Source organism: Doryrhamphus excisus, chromosome 3 (assembly GCF_030265055.1).
Source record: "Doryrhamphus excisus isolate RoL2022-K1 chromosome 3, RoL_Dexc_1.0, whole genome shotgun sequence".
Classification (NCBI taxonomy): Eukaryota; Metazoa; Chordata; class Actinopteri; order Syngnathiformes; family Syngnathidae; genus Doryrhamphus; species Doryrhamphus excisus.
The window spans coordinates 457310-470402 of NC_080468.1; the positions used below are offsets into that span (position 1 = coordinate 457310).

At 52.0% G+C, this 13093-nt stretch overlaps 8 non-coding genes and 1 pseudogene across 8 annotated transcripts; 4 read left to right on the plus strand and 5 right to left on the minus strand.

Moving 5' to 3' along the window:
• Positions 1-27: 27 nt before the first annotated feature.
• On the minus strand, positions 28-191 carry LOC131126773 (U1 spliceosomal RNA). The gene has a single exon (XR_009129291.1). It is a non-coding gene; the product is annotated as a U1 spliceosomal RNA (small nuclear RNA).
• Positions 192-1115: 924 nt separating this feature from the next.
• Positions 1116-1306, plus strand: LOC131126879 (U2 spliceosomal RNA). Its single transcript, XR_009129395.1, has one exon. It is a non-coding gene; the product is annotated as a U2 spliceosomal RNA (small nuclear RNA).
• Positions 1307-2400: 1094 nt separating this feature from the next.
• Positions 2401-2564, minus strand: LOC131126774 (U1 spliceosomal RNA). The gene has a single exon (XR_009129292.1). It is a non-coding gene; the product is annotated as a U1 spliceosomal RNA (small nuclear RNA).
• Positions 2565-3493: 929 nt separating this feature from the next.
• Positions 3494-3684, plus strand: LOC131126942 (U2 spliceosomal RNA). The gene has a single exon (XR_009129456.1). It is a non-coding gene; the product is annotated as a U2 spliceosomal RNA (small nuclear RNA).
• Positions 3685-4783: 1099 nt separating this feature from the next.
• Positions 4784-4947, minus strand: LOC131126775 (U1 spliceosomal RNA). The gene has a single exon (XR_009129293.1). It is a non-coding gene; the product is annotated as a U1 spliceosomal RNA (small nuclear RNA).
• Positions 4948-8687: 3740 nt separating this feature from the next.
• LOC131126964 (U2 spliceosomal RNA) lies at positions 8688-8865 on the plus strand (annotated as a pseudogene).
• Positions 8866-9960: 1095 nt separating this feature from the next.
• LOC131126776 (U1 spliceosomal RNA) lies at positions 9961-10124 on the minus strand. The gene has a single exon (XR_009129294.1). It is a non-coding gene; the product is annotated as a U1 spliceosomal RNA (small nuclear RNA).
• Positions 10125-11046: 922 nt separating this feature from the next.
• On the plus strand, positions 11047-11237 carry LOC131126932 (U2 spliceosomal RNA). Its single transcript, XR_009129446.1, has one exon. It is a non-coding gene; the product is annotated as a U2 spliceosomal RNA (small nuclear RNA).
• A 1091-nt stretch (positions 11238-12328) lies between these two features.
• On the minus strand, positions 12329-12492 carry LOC131126777 (U1 spliceosomal RNA). Its single transcript, XR_009129295.1, has one exon. It is a non-coding gene; the product is annotated as a U1 spliceosomal RNA (small nuclear RNA).
• Positions 12493-13093: the final 601 nt, after the last annotated feature.

Sequence of the window (13093 nt, forward strand, 5' to 3'; positions counted from 1 at the left end):
ACCTGCCTCTTGTTTTAAACACGGGATCAGGGGAGAGCGCGAACGCAGTCCCCCACTATCACAAATTATGCAGTCGAGATTCCCACATTTGGGGAATTCGCAGAGGTCAGCTCAGCCCATGTGCAATGGCTGAGCCTCGCCCTGGGTGAACCACCTTCTTGATCATGGTATCTCCCCTGCCAGGTAAGTATGAATTGGACCGGTCTCGCCCGGAGGAGTCTCTCGCACATGCCACATGCTAAGTGGTGGTCTCATCAGGTCGCCCGCAACAAGCCCAGCCACTGGACCTGTGTCCAAATTCAGAGAACGTACTCTGGTTGTCTCAAGGAGTCGGTCTGTGTGGCTCTCGTGTGACTTCATTCTGAGCAAAGGCAGCGGCAGCAAGTGGCTTAGTGCAGTTGCTGCAGACGTTCAATGGGGAGACTGGAGTACTGACTCCACGTGCCTAGTCACACCATGTAACATGAGAGGCCAATATGTTTAACCCTGACACGTGTAGACATGCGAGGTCGTCATGAGTCAGTGGGTTGTCAGGTTCAAACTCCTGTGACACTTGTAAAAAAACACTCAAATGCAGGAATACAGAAGAGACAGACAACAATATTCAAAGTTACTCGCAGCGAGGACAGTGAAACCACATACCCAGTGGCATGCCGCTCCACTGTGAATATGCAGTTCACGCCCCTCTCGTTTTATTCTCTTTCAGGGGTCCCCTACGGCATGGTCGTGCAACACTGGGGGGAGGCAGTTGTACAAGCTGTGTCTGTTTGTCTATGTGTGTGTGTGTGTGTGTGTGTGAGAGTAATTACTTTCATTGTTTTACGAGTTCTTTTCTTGACACATTCTTGCAGGATTAACGTGAACATCTGCAGGGTCGCTGTTGGCGCTTCCAGGCACCTCCAGGACCTGGGGCTCGCTGGGGGTCTCCGATCAGGGTCACGGGCACATTTCTTCTTCAGCACATTCAAACACTTTCTATTGTCTAAGCGAATGGATATAAGGGTGATAACTGACGCTATGTTTGTTCCGTCTACATTTTATTCGAACATGCGTGCAACCGGTCCTTTAGCTTGTCATGCCGGAAGTGCCCTCCTCCCCTACGAGCGCCCATCGGCATCGCTTCTCGGCCTTTTGGCTAAGATCAAGTGTAGTATCTGTTCTTATCAGTTTAATATCTGATACGTCCCCCAACAGGGGACTAAATATTAAATTGCTTTTTGGAACAGGGAGCTGCGATTGGGGCTTGCGCCATCCGCTCCACGCATCGACCTGGTATTGCAGCGCTTCCAGGAACGGTGCACTTCTCCTTCTTGTGTAAACAGCAACAGCAGACTCTGGCAGGGTGCATCTTGTGGATGATGCTGAAAGAAATGCACTGAACGTGCTCACGTTTGGTGCCCCCTGAGCAGTAATTCTGCAGAGGAAATGGCTCGTGGTAGCGGGACACTGTGTCTGCGCACTCCGTGGACCCCATTTCCCTCGCAGCAGCCGGTCTCCAGAGGGTGTCAGCCACTTTTTGTCAGCCTTGCCTCCTGCAGTCTCCCACCGGCTCCTGATGCTCAGGTTTCGTGCGCGCTTCCCGGGGCCCTGTGAGTGTCGCATTGATCAACTGCTGGATGGAATCTGACACGATGATCTTGTCTGGTGGAGGCCTTCCAAGTTTCCTCCACAAACCAGTGGCATAAGGGGCTTTTCCGTCTTCCGTTTGGCTTCTCAGGGTCGGGTTTGGTGGCCCTTTGTGTGTTGGCTGTGACAAAAAAAGGAAAAAAAAAAAAAAAAACCATGTGGGATAGCCACAGGCGGTCAGAGCCTGTAAATTGTGCGTCTGCCACCCTCGGTGAGTGAGTGACCCGGTATTTTCTGCTCTCTTGTTTGCGCTTCTGACAGCTTCTGGCTCGGGTTCCAGTGGGCGAAGGGACTCAAAGTGCAGGAGCTGGCCTGTGCGGGTAGGTTTACCATGAACCACAATGTTGTGGCTTCCATCTTGGGTGTCGCTGCTTGCCTTCCTTGGACATAAAGATCCGAAGCGGTTGCCTCTGCGGCTGGGAAGGCCGCTGAGAGCGACAACAGCAATTTGAGCCGCTTCCGCTTGAGTTGGACGGTTGTTTCTGACGGCCACCTGGTCCGCTGTGGCCAGTGGTTCCGGTGTGCCGGTAAAGTGGAGGCGCTTGGCCGACGCCCCTTTCTCTGCCTGGTTGCCGTTTTTCATTGAGGTTTCCTGACTGAGAGCAGATCGGCCTCTCGGCTGGTTGGTTGGTTGTCTCCCGCGGACGGGCAGACCTTTCCAGCAAGCGTACAAGGTAGTGCTGGCCTGGTCGTTTCTTGCTCGAGTCCGGCTGCACTCGCAAGCCAAGGAGCTCGGCACGGCGCTGCACCTGCCTCTTGTTTTAAACACGGGATCAGGGGAGAGCGCGAACGCAGTCCCCCACTATCACAAATTATGCAGTCGAGATTCCCACATTTGGGGAATTCGCAGAGGTCAGCTCAGCCCATGTGCAATGGCTGAGCCTCGCCCTGGGTGAACCACCTTCTTGATCATGGTATCTCCCCTGCCAGGTAAGTATGAATTGGACCGGTCTCGCCCGGAGGAGTCTCTCGCACATGCCACATGCTAAGTGGTGGTCTCATCAGGTCGCCCGCAACAAGCCCAGCCACTGGACCTGTGTCCAAATTCAGAGAACGTACTCTGGTTGTCTCAAGGAGTCGGTCTGTGTGGCTCTCGTGTGACTTCATTCTGAGCAAAGGCAGCGGCAGCAAGTGGCTTAGTGCAGTTGCTGCAGACGTTCAATGGGGAGACTGGAGTACTGACTCCACGTGCCTAGTCACACCATGTAACATGAGAGGCCAATATGTTTAACCCTGACACGTGTAGACATGCGAGGTCGTCATGAGTCAGTGGGTTGTCAGGTTCAAACTCCTGTGACACTTGTAAAAAAACACTCAAATGCAGGAATACAGAAGAGACAGACAACAATATTCAAAGTTACTAGTTACTCGCAGCGAGGACAGTGAAACCACATACCCAGTGGCATGCCGCTCCACTGTGAATATGCAGTTCACGCCCCTCTCGTTTTATTCTCTTTCAGGGGTCCCCTACGGCATGGTCGTGCAACACTGGGGGGAGGCAGTTGTACAAGCTGTGTCTGTTTGTCTATGTGTGTGTGTGTGTGTGTGTGAGAGTAATTACTTTCATTGTTTTACGAGTTCTTTTCTTGACACATTCTTGCAGGATTAACGTGAACATCTGCAGGGTCGCTGTTGGCGCTTCCAGGCACCTCCAGGACCTGGGGCTCGCTGGGGGTCTCTGATCAGGGTCACGGGCACATTTCTTCTTCAGCACATTCAAACACTTTCTATTGTCTAAGCGAATGGATATAAGGGTGATAACTGACGCTATGTTTGTTCCGTCTACATTTTATTCGAACATGCGTGCAACCGGTCCTTTAGCTTGTCATGCCGGAAGTGCCCTCCTCCCCTACGAGCGCCCATCGGCATCGCTTCTCGGCCTTTTGGCTAAGATCAAGTGTAGTATCTGTTCTTATCAGTTTAATATCTGATACGTCCCCCAACAGGGGACTAAATATTAAATTGCTTTTTGCAACAGGGAGCTGCGATTGGGGCTTGCGCCATCCGCTCCACGCATCGACCTGGTATTGCAGCGCTTCCAGGAACGGTGCGCTTCTCCTTCTTGTGTAAACAGCAACAGCAGACTCTGGCAGGGTGCATCTTGTGGATGATGCTGAAAGAAATGCACTGAACGTGCTCACGTTTGGTGCCCCCTGAGCAGTAATTCTGCAGAGGAAATGGCTCGTGGTAGCGGGGCACTGTGTCTGCGCACTCCGTGGACCCCATTTCCCTCGCAGCAGCCGGTCTCCAGAGGGTGTCAGCCACTTTTTGTCAGCCTTGCCTCCTGCAGTCTCCCACCGGCTCCTGATGCTCAGGTTTCGTGCGCGCTTCCCGGGGCCCTGTGAGTGTCGCATTGATCAACTGCTGGATGGAATCTGACACGATGATCTTGTCTGGTGGAGGCCTTCCAAGTTTCCTCCACAAACCAGTGGCATAAGGGGCTTTTCCGTCTTCCGTTTGGCTTCTCAGGGTCGGGTTTGGTGGCCCTTTGTGTGTTGGCTGTGACAAAAAAAGGAAAAAAAAAAAAAAAAAACCACGTGGGATAGCCACAGGCGGTCAGAGCCTGTAAATTGTGCGTCTGCCACCCTCGGTGAGTGAGTGACCCGGTATTTTCTGCTCTCTTGTTTGCGCTTCTGACAGCTTCTGGCTCGGGTTCCAGTGGGCGAAGGGACTCAAAGTGCAGGAGCTGGCCTGTGCGGGTAGGTTTACCATGAACCACAATGTTGTGGCTTCCATCTTGGGTGTCGCTGCTTGCCTTCCTTGGACATAAAGATCCGAAGCGGTTGCCTCTGCGGCTGGGAAGGCCGCTGAGAGCGACAACAGCAATTTGAGCCGCTTCCGCTTGAGTTGGACGGTTGTTTCTGACGGCCACCTGGTCCGCTGTGGCCAGTGGTTCCGGTGTGCCGGTAAAGTGGAGGCGCTTGGCCGACGCCCCTTTCTCTGCCTGGTTGCCGTTTTTCATTGAGGTTTCCTGACTGAGAGCAGATCGGCCTCTCGGCTGGTTGGTTGGTTGGTTGTCTCCCGCGGACGGGCAGACCTTTCCAGCAAGCGTACAAGGTAGTGCTGGCCTGGTCGTTTCTTGCTCGAGTCCGGCTGCACTCGCAAGCCAAGGAGCTCGGCACGGCGCTGCACCTGCCTCTTGTTTTAAACACGGGATCAGGGGAGAGCGCGAACGCAGTCCCCCACTATCACAAATTATGCAGTCGAGATTCCCACATTTGGGGAATTCGCAGAGGTCAGCTCAGCCCATGTGCAATGGCTGAGCCTCGCCCTGGGTGAACCACCTTCTTGATCATGGTATCTCCCCTGCCAGGTAAGTATGAATTGGACCGGTCTCGCCCGGAGGAGTCTCTCGCACATGCCACATGCTAAGTGGTGGTCTCATCAGGTCGCCCGCAACAAGCCCAGCCACTGGACCTGTGTCCAAATTCAGAGAACGTACTCTGGTTGTCTCAAGGAGTCGGTCTGTGTGGCTCTCGTGTGACTTCATTCTGAGCAAAGGCAGCGGCAGCAAGTGGCTTAGTGCAGTTGCTGCAGACGTTCAACGGGGAGACTGGAGTACTGACTCCACGTGCCTAGTCACACCATGTAACATGAGAGGCCAATATGTTTAACCCTGACACGTGTAGACATGCGAGGTCGTCATGAGTCAGTGGGTTGTCAGGTTCAAACTCCTGTGACACTTGTAAAAAAACACTCAAATGCAGGAATACAGAAGAGACAGACAACAATATTCAAAGTTACTCGCAGCGAGGACAGTGAAACCACATACCCAGTGGCATGCCGCTCCACTGTGAATATGCAGTTCACGCCCCTCTCGTTTTATTCTCTTTCAGGGGTCCCCTACGGCATGGTCGTGCAACACTGGGGGGAGGCAGTTGTACAAGCTGTGTCTGTTTGTCTATGTGTGTGTGTGTGTGTGTGTGAGAGTAATTACTTTCATTGTTTTACGAGTTCTTTTCTTGACACATTCTTGCAGGATTAACGTGAACATCTGCAGGGTCGCTGTTGGCGCTTCCAGGCACCTCCAGGACCTGGGGCTCGCTGGGGGTCTCTGATCAGGGTCACGGGCACATTTCTTCTTCAGCACATTCAAACACTTTCTATTGTCTAAGCGAATGGATATAAGGGTGATAACTGACGCTATGTTTGTTCCGTCTACATTTTATTCGAACATGCGTGCAACCGGTCCTTTAGCTTGTCATGCCGGAAGTGCCCTCCTCCCCTACGAGCGCCCATCGGCATCGCTTCTCGGCCTTTTGGCTAAGACTGCGGTCACCTCCTTTGGGTGGAGAATTGTATGCTTCAGGTGCATAGAATTCTGCCAACATTCGGGAGGAAATTTCCTACGCTTTTCAGTGTATTTTAACTTTTCTTATTCCCGCAGCAGTGCAAGGTAAGTTTTATTTTTTGTATTTATTGCTTTTTTAAGTATTTATTTGTTTTAAAACTCTCATTGAGCAGGAAAATTTCAGTTTGTGGTGCCTCCACCATGTCGGCCAGCTATGCCGGTATGCGGAGGCACCACAGTGTGCGTTTCACATATAAGGAAATGGAGGGTGAGTCACTGGGACTGTCCAGATTGGATTTTTCCAGAAAAATCATCCAAAAAATCCTTCAATTTAAACCTGATGACCTCAACTGCATTTTGGCACTGCCTTACAACAAAGGCTATGATGTAAGTTTCCAGTCTGCTGCAACTTTGAGAGAATTTTGGACGCGTTATGAAGATGTGAAATCCCAGTTGCCTGTGTTCAACGTTGAAAAACTGACTGACAATGCGGCTAAAACCGTTATTGTTAGAATGTTTAATGAGACAGTGACCGCAGATGACATTTGCTTTTGGCTGGGAAGATATTGCACGGTTAAAGGCCAGGCTATGAAGGTGAGGGATGAAGATGGCATCTGGAACTGCGCCTGGAGGGTCCCCATCCAGCAATGGCAGGACCCTCAGGGCTTCCAGGGTCTGAAACATCTCCCATCAATGATAGTTCTGGGAGAAAACCGAGGCTACATACACTACCAGGGTCAGCCCAAGCTCTGCCGCAAGTGTGGAGAGCACGGGCACCTGGCAGAGGCATGTCAGCAGACTGTGTGTCGGAAATGTAGAGAAATTGGACATACTTTTGAGCAATGTACCAATGGCAGAAAGTGCAACCTCTGTGGAGACTCAAACCATCTCTTCAGAGACTGCCCGAAATCCTTTGCCAACAAGCTAAAGGCTGGAAAAGAACAAAAAAATGGAGAGGAAAATGCTGGGGCCAATATGGCTGTTGAGACCCAAAATAATTCAAATCTCCCGCCAAAACCTGTGATTGGAGGAGAAACAGGTGAGGCGGGACAGAGGGAGGGGCTTACAGAGGCCCCAGAATCCATGACTCAGAGTGGTCTGCTGGCAAGTGAAGGGTGCACTCACCTGGAAGTCAGCCTACCATCACCTGAATCTGAAGAAGAACCCATCCCACCAAGCGGCCAACAAGCAAAAAGACTAGCTTCAGAGCTGTCGGATTCCTCTGTTTTATCAGAGAAGCGGGGAAGGCCTGAGGCTCTCTCTGACAGTTCTTCACTGGAGGAGCCTCGAGTCTTCCCCTCGGGCTCCCCGAATGAATTGTCCTTTTTAAATATTGTGTTGCAGTCAACCCCTCGTGAGAAGCGAACTTTTAATGGCAGACTCCAGGAACGACCGACACCCAGACGTCGGCCGGGAAGGGATGCTCTTCCCCTCCAACCCTCACCCACTGGAGTGAAGGAGGAGCCACACTCACAAGAAATATCTTAACCACAGTGTAAATTTTAAAGCAGTTATTTAAATCTTACGCCATTTTATATTTTTTCAATTCAAGAATCATATCTGAAACTGTTTTAGGCGCAAGATACACATCATTGCACATGGAAAATGCTGTGGGCCCATCCAGTACTAGCAAGACCAAAGCCTTGGTACGTTACTGGATGGGCTCCTACTTAAGAAAACTAAAACTGATTCCAACAGATCTAACGATACCTGTGGCTTTTAACTTACCACTGGCATATATATTTATAAGGACTTTTTTAAAACATTTTAATTTGGAAAGACAAACAGTTGACATTTTAAAAAATCATCGCTCTGTCATTTCTGTTGTGCAGGAGCGGGACCCAGTGAGTCCAGTGCGCGGGCTTGCATTCGGCGAGCCCACATCGGTTTGGCGCAACGTGAACCATCCTGCTCTCCCAGACAGATTTCGGGACCTGTCATGGATGGTGGCCCACGAGATCCTCCCAGTCAGGTCTGTTATGCACTCCCGAGGAATGTCAGCGAACCCAACTTGCCCCCGACCGGGTTGTGGCGCACCGGAGTCGGTGAGGCACCTCCTCTGGGAGTGCAGTGCTGCCGTAGACCTGTGGGCGACAGCCGGCGACCTAAATTTCCCGGACTTGCCAGCAAGGGAGGTCCTAAATGAAAAGCTTGTGCTCTACGGGGTGAGCCACCAGAAGTCAACCTACAAAGACTTCGGAAAGCAGTGGCTCACCCTCGCCGCCATCAAAGACGCCATCTGGACCTCCCGCAACTTGCTGGTAAGGAGGCACAGACAGATCCCCCCCGTGGCTGTGATCCGAATGGCTGCAGCAACCCTGGCAGCTGCAAGCGGCAGGCCAAGGACACAGCCACAAAGAAGAATCGTCTGTGCCCACCCGGAGGTGGCACCCGGAGCTTCACGGAAAAGGTCTCGGCAGCGGCAGCCTGACTCTCCGAGAGAAGAAGGAGGAGACAGAGAAGAAGGATAAAGGTCTGAGGGTACCCTGACAGTGTCCTGGAGATTAGCTGTCTGGGAAAGTGGGATGTACAGACGATTGATAAGGACTCACTGCGCTCCTGTACAACAGAAGACATTGAAGCTTCTTTTTTATGATATTTTAAAAGGTTTTGTAGAAATTTTACACATTTTACTGCCCACAGAACTAGTTTTTAACAAAAACAAAAAGTTGTTTACTTTTATATTAAATGTGGTGTGTATTTTACTTTTTTTTTAAAGGGCAGTTTTCAAAAATAATGAAATGTGGTGAAATTTTGTATTAGTGACAATAAACAGTTTCAAAAAAAAAAAAAAATCTGTTCTTATCAGTTTAATATCTGATACGTCCCCCAACAGGGGACTAAATATTAAATTGCTTTTTGGAACAGGGAGCTGCGATTGGGGCTTGCGCCATCCGCTCCACGCATCGACCTGGTATTGCAGCGCTTCCAGGAACGGTGCGCTTCTCCTTCTTGTGTAAACAGCAACAGCAGACTCTGGCAGGGTGCATCTTGTGGATGATGCTGAAAGAAATGCACTGAACGTGCTCACGTTTGGTGCCCCCTGAGCAGTAATTCTGCAGAGGAAATGGCTCGTGGTAGCGGGGCACTGTGTCTGCGCACTCCGTGGACCCCATTTCCCTCGCAGCAGCCGGTCTCCAGAGGGTGTCAGCCACTTTTTGTCAGCCTTGCCTCCTGCAGTCTCCCACCGGCTCCTGATGCTCAGGTTTCGTGCGCGCTTCCCGGGGCCCTGTGAGTGTCGCATTGATCAACTGCTGGATGGAATCTGACACGATGATCTTGTCTGGTGGAGGCCTTCCAAGTTTCCTCCACAAACCAGTGGCATAAGGGGCTTTTCCGTCTTCCGTTTGGCTTCTCAGGGTCGGGTTTGGTGGCCCTTTGTGTGTTGGCTGTGACAAAAAAAGGAAAAAAAAAAAAAAAAAACCACGTGGGATAGCCACAGGCGGTCAGAGCCTGTAAATTGTGCGTCTGCCACCCTCGGTGAGTGAGTGACCCGGTATTTTCTGCTCTCTTGTTTGCGCTTCTGACAGCTTCTGGCTCGGGTTCCAGTGGGCGAAGGGACTCAAAGTGCAGGAGCTGGCCTGTGCGGGTAGGTTTACCATGAACCACAATGTTGTGGCTTCCATCTTGGGTGTCGCTGCTTGCCTTCCTTGGACATAAAGATCCGAAGCGGTTGCCTCTGCGGCTGGGAAGGCCGCTGAGAGCGACAACAGCAATTTGAGCCGCTTCCGCTTGAGTTGGACGGTTGTTTCTGACGGCCACCTGGTCCGCTGTGGCCAGTGGTTCCGGTGTGCCGGTAAAGTGGAGGCGCTTGGCCGACGCCCCTTTCTCTGCCTGGTTGCCGTTTTTCATTGAGGTTTCCTGACTGAGAGCAGATCGGCCTCTCGGCTGGTTGGTTGGTTGTCTCCCGCGGACGGGCAGACCTTTCCAGCAAGCGTACAAGGTAGTGCTGGCCTGGTCGTTTCTTGCTCGAGTCCGGCTGCACTCGCAAGCCAAGGAGCTCGGCACGGCGCTGCACCTGCCTCTTGTTTTAAACACGGGATCAGGGGAGAGCGCGAACGCAGTCCCCCACTATCACAAATTATGCAGTCGAGATTCCCACATTTGGGGAATTCGCAGAGGTCAGCTCAGCCCATGTGCAATGGCTGAGCCTCGCCCTGGGTGAACCACCTTCTTGATCATGGTATCTCCCCTGCCAGGTAAGTATGAATTGGACCGGTCTCGCCCGGAGGAGTCTCTCGCACATGCCACATGCTAAGTGGTGGTCTCATCAGGTCGCCCGCAACAAGCCCAGCCACTGGACCTGTGTCCAAATTCAGAGAACGTACTCTGGTTGTCTCAAGGAGTCGGTCTGTGTGGCTCTCGTGTGACTTCATTCTGAGCAAAGGCAGCGGCAGCAAGTGGCTTAGTGCAGTTGCTGCAGACGTTCAACGGGGAGACTGGAGTACTGACTCCACGTGCCTAGTCACACCATGTAACATGAGAGGCCAATATGTTTAACCCTGACACGTGTAGACATGCGAGGTCGTCATGAGTCAGTGGGTTGTCAGGTTCAAACTCCTGTGACACTTGTAAAAAAACACTCAAATGCAGGAATACAGAAGAGACAGACAACAATATTCAAAGTTACTCGCAGCGAGGACAGTGAAACCACATACCCAGTGGCATGCCGCTCCACTGTGAATATGCAGTTCACGCCCCTCTCGTTTTATTCTCTTTCAGGGGTCCCCTACGGCATGGTCGTGCAACACTGGGGGGAGGCAGTTGTACAAGCTGTGTCTGTTTGTCTATGTGTGTGTGTGTGTGTGTGTGAGAGTAATTACTTTCATTGTTTTACGAGTTCTTTTCTTGACACATTCTTGCAGGATTAACGTGAACATCTGCAGGGTCGCTGTTGGCGCTTCCAGGCACCTCCAGGACCTGGGGCTCGCTGGGGGTCTCTGATCAGGGTCACGGGCACATTTCTTCTTCAGCACATTCAAACACTTTCTATTGTCTAAGCGAATGGATATAAGGGTGATAACTGACGCTATGTTTGTTCCGTCTACATTTTATTCGAACATGCGTGCAACCGGTCCTTTAGCTTGTCATGCCGGAAGTGCCCTCCTCCCCTACGAGCGCCCATCGGCATCGCTTCTCGGCCTTTTGGCTAAGATCAAGTGTAGTATCTGTTCTTATCAGTTTAATATCTGATACGTCCCCCAACAGGGGACTAAATATTAAATTGCTTTTTGGAACAGGGAGCTGCGATTGGGGCTTGCGCCATCCGCTCCACGCATCGACCTGGTATTGCAGCGCTTCCAGGAACGGTGCGCTTCTCCTTCTTGTGTAAACAGCAACAGCAGACTCTGGCAGGGTGCATCTTGTGGATGATGCTGAAAGAAATGCACTGAACGTGCTCACGTTTGGTGCCCCCTGAGCAGTAATTCTGCAGAGGAAATGGCTCGTGGTAGCGGGGCACTGTGTCTGCGCACTCCGTGGACCCCATTTCCCTCGCAGCAGCCGGTCTCCAGAGGGTGTCAGCCACTTTTTGTCAGCCTTGCCTCCTGCAGTCTCCCACCGGCTCCTGATGCTCAGGTTTCGTGCGCGCTTCCCGGGGCCCTGTGAGTGTCGCATTGATCAACTGCTGGATGGAATCTGACACGATGATCTTGTCTGGTGGAGGCCTTCCAAGTTTCCTCCACAAACCAGTGGCATAAGGGGCTTTTCCGTCTTCCGTTTGGCTTCTCAGGGTCGGGTTTGGTGGCCCTTTGTGTGTTGGCTGTGACAAAAAAAGGAAAAAAAAAAAAAAAAAACCACGTGGGATAGCCACAGGCGGTCAGAGCCTGTAAATTGTGCGTCTGCCACCCTCGGTGAGTGAGTGACCCGGTATTTTCTGCTCTCTTGTTTGCGCTTCTGACAGCTTCTGGCTCGGGTTCCAGTGGGCGAAGGGACTCAAAGTGCAGGAGCTGGCCTGTGCGGGTAGGTTTACCATGAACCACAATGTTGTGGCTTCCATCTTGGGTGTCGCTGCTTGCCTTCCTTGGACATAAAGATCCGAAGCGGTTGCCTCTGCGGCTGGGAAGGCCGCTGAGAGCGACAACAGCAATTTGAGCCGCTTCCGCTTGAGTTGGACGGTTGTTTCTGACGGCCACCTGGTCCGCTGTGGCCAGTGGTTCCGGTGTGCCGGTAAAGTGGAGGCGCTTGGCCGACGCCCCTTTCTCTGCCTGGTTGCCGTTTTTCATTGAGGTTTCCTGACTGAGAGCAGATCGGCCTCTCGGCTGGTTGGTTGTCTCCCGCGGACGGGCAGACCTTTCCAGCAAGCGTACAAGGTAGTGCTGGCCTGGTCGTTTCTTGCTCGAGTCCGGCTGCACTCGCAAGCCAAGGAGCTCGGCACGGCGCTGCACCTGCCTCTTGTTTTAAACACGGGATCAGGGGAGAGCGCGAACGCAGTCCCCCACTATCACAAATTATGCAGTCGAGATTCCCACATTTGGGGAATTCGCAGAGGTCAGCTCAGCCCATGTGCAATGGCTGAGCCTCGCCCTGGGTGAACCACCTTCTTGATCATGGTATCTCCCCTGCCAGGTAAGTATGAATTGGACCGGTCTCGCCCGGAGGAGTCTCTCGCACATGCCACATGCTAAGTGGTGGTCTCATCAGGTCGCCCGCAACAAGCCCAGCCACTGGACCTGTGTCCAAATTCAGAGAACGTACTCTGGTTGTCTCAAGGAGTCGGTCTGTGTGGCTCTCGTGTGACTTCATTCTGAGCAAAGGCAGCGGCAGCAAGTGGCTTAGTGCAGTTGCTGCAGACGTTCAACGGGGAGACTGGAGTACTGACTCCACGTGCCTAGTCACACCATGTAACATGAGAGGCCAATATGTTTAACCCTGACACGTGTAGACATGCGAGGTCGTCATGAGTCAGTGGGTTGTCAGGTTCAAACTCCTGTGACACTTGTAAAAAAACACTCAAATGCAGGAATACAGAAGAGACAGACAACAATATTCAAAGTTACTCGCAGCGAGGACAGTGAAACCACATACCCAGTGGCATGCCGCTCCACTGTGAATATGCAGTTCACGCCCCTCTCGTTTTATTCTCTTTCAGGGGTCCCCTACGGCATGGTCGTGCAACACTGGGGGGAGGCAGTTGTACAAGCTGTGTCTGTTTGTCTATGTGTGTGTGTGTGTGTG